This window comes from Mangifera indica, chromosome 5 (genome assembly GCF_011075055.1).
Source record: "Mangifera indica cultivar Alphonso chromosome 5, CATAS_Mindica_2.1, whole genome shotgun sequence".
In the NCBI taxonomy this organism is placed as follows: domain Eukaryota; kingdom Viridiplantae; phylum Streptophyta; class Magnoliopsida; order Sapindales; family Anacardiaceae; genus Mangifera; species Mangifera indica.
The window spans coordinates 18,526,510-18,529,561 of NC_058141.1; the positions used below are offsets into that span (position 1 = coordinate 18,526,510).

The 3,052-nt window shown below is 31.7% G+C and overlaps 1 non-coding gene across 1 annotated transcript; it reads right to left on the minus strand.

Moving 5' to 3' along the window:
* Positions 1-2,980: 2,980 nt before the first annotated feature.
* TRNAW-CCA lies at positions 2,981-3,052 on the minus strand. The gene has a single exon. It is a non-coding gene; the product is annotated as a tRNA-Trp (tRNA).

A 3,052-nucleotide genomic window follows, 5' to 3' on the forward strand; every position in this document is an offset into this window, starting at 1 on the left:
ACTCGACACAGTCTTAAGTACAAGGTAAATCATAATAAAAGATCGTTACTATCTGATTTTTTATGAGCTCTCAGATAGAACGCACATAAAGTTGCCACGTTAACTCATTGCTAATATATATATATATATACATGGTTGATTTTAGTTGTATTATTGTGTGTGTACTTACGCGCGCACCCACACACACATACATACATATACATATATATACATATACATATATATATATATATAAACCGTTCATAATATGTGATTAATTATAGATGATTTTTTAATAGGCCAAAGGACTATTTCTCATCCAAAATATGCTGATTTTTCAAATTTTTTTTATTAATTTTAAAAATTCTATATACCTATCCACAAACGATTAAGTTTAACAATTTTAAAGGTAAAATCATTATTTTATCTGTAATATTAAAAATAAACTTAAATTTGATTTTTTTTTCCCTTCTTAAATCTTAAAAACTAACTATTTTCTCTAACCCAAATTTTTAGAAACAGCGTTTTCCCCCCGGAGGTTTCTAAACTCTCAAATTGAATTTTTTTACGACAACCGATGATATTCAAATGGCATCTCTTCCTCTTCGACATCTTCTACTTTCAACTGTGCTCTTTCCCGTCCTCTTTGGTATCATCATCGATGAAAAAGTCTTTATCAATGATGATGCTGAGAAGGACGGGAAGAAACACAGTTGAAAAAAAGAGAAGTTATCTGAAGATCATTAGTTGTCGTAAAAAAATTTAACCTGAAAGTTTAGAAACCCTAAAGGAAAAAATATTATTTCTAAAAATTTGGATCGGAGAAAATTATTAGTTTTTAAGATTTAAAGAAAAAAATAATATAATTAATAGACTCAATTAATTTTAACTGTTTATAAATAGGTAAATAAAATTTTTAAAATTAATAAAAAAAAAACTTGGACAACCAGTATACTTTGAGAAATTTATAATTTGATAATTGCCACAAGGAGTGATATTTTATTGATAATTAAATGGCGACAGCACAAAATATTTCAAAGAAACCAATTCAACCTTTGAATTTTACTTGGGAAAAAAAAAAAACAAAAGCATCGGTATCATTTCACCCCTTTTAATGGGTAAAGTCTTAAGGGTCAGAATCAGAGAACCTGCTCTGATCTAATTTGTCCCTTACTTTACTAAAGTCTTATTGGTTTCCCTTTTATTTAAATTTTAAACGTGGCAACAAGATTTTGACTTCAACTTATTTCAGCCAATAGATAGGCTTCAGTGTCGGCAACTACAGTAATTCTGTACACACCCAATTTTTTTCTACTGCATTGGATACCCACTTACCTTCCTGTATCACTAGTGGACTTCTCATGTTGACCCATTAAGTTTTTAGTGTTTGATTAAATATTTAAATGGTATATATAAATTTTTAACATGATATTTGAATATAAAAAAAAAAATAAGAGTTTAAATCTTTTTAATAATATTTTTAAATTAAAATTTTATATTATTAAATATTATGTTAAATAGTCTATCATTAAACCTAAAGGCTTGCATGGTGGTGTAAAACATATGTTGTTCTTTTATTCTCCAATGAAGAAGGGTACATTCTGAAAGTTTTGTTAATGATGATGGATGATTAGATCCTTCTAATCTGGCGGTGCTCGAGCACTTTTTTTTTCACTTTTCATATTTTAATCTCAATGGTAATGCGATTAATCCAAATTGCCAACCTTTTTTGTGAGAAAAGCAAATGTAGACTGTGATAAACGAGCTAGAGAATCGGAGGCTGGCCAGCTAGCTCCCAACTACAAAAGTCAAAAAAGGAAAGATTCTGTCATTTTCAGGCACGCCATAAATGAGCCCGCCGGATGCTGTACAGAATTATCTATCTATGCACCTCATTTCTCCTTTCACCTACTACCTCTCGAGCCCTTTGAAAACTAAATGTGTAGTCTCTATATACACCAATGAGAAAGGTGGTAAAGAGGAACATGCTGTATATACAATCCTTCTTTACATTTATTTGATCATTCAAATAGCTTATTGAAATGGGAGAAAATAAACAGCGAATTTAGATTGCTTGTCTATTGCTTACTTAATATTGACCTACTCTGTCCTCTCGGAATTGGTCAATAAAGTTGGAATTCGTTTGGTTTGTCTTGTAACGGCACGGCTCTAAATGCTTAGCTGCGATAAATTGAAAGCGATGACGACCCATTGAATTATCTCAAAGGCCTCAATCATCATAACAACCAACTACAAGTGTAAAGCCGGTGGGGTTGCTGACACACTGCACGTAGGCCAGGCCCATCAATTAGATTGGCCCAGCATGCTTGCTCACTCAGACCAATTTGTAATTTCAATAAAACTACACTTATAATGTCAACAAATCTAGAAAGCAACTATGATGATGATGATGTGTGTGTGTGTGTGTGTGTGTATAATGTTTGAAGTTACATCTTTTTTCATCCACAGATTATTAAGAGATCATTTCTCACATATGAAAATTGTTCTTTTAGAAAAAATGATAATTGATCTAAATGCCTAATAACATGACAAGAGTCATTAATTTGACATGCAAATACATGTTATAAATATAGAAACAAATGATGACATGTTGACATAAATATGCCATATTAAGATCGTTTCTCAATGCAATTATATATATATAAAGAGAGAGAGAGAAAGAGAGAGAGCTAACTTGAAGTTACATCTTTTTTTATCCACAGATTATTAAAAATTTATTTTTCACATATAAAACTTGCCTTTTTGAAAAAAATGATAGTTGACCTTTATATCAAATAGCATGAGTCATAAATTCGGCATGAAGATACATGTTATGTGTCATTTCCATACTATTTTAACGAAACTTAAGCGTTTTAATGTGCTATTGGTTGAATTTGATTTGCCCTAATTGTAGCAAAAGTTAAGCCCACCAAAGGTTGGGCCAGTTTCCGTGCCAAACATAAGCCCATTGCGGGTTGGGCCAAAAACTCAAAAAGGTAATTGAACCCGACGTGAATCGAACACGCAACCTTCTGATCTGGAGTCAGACGCGCTACCATTGCGCCACGGATCC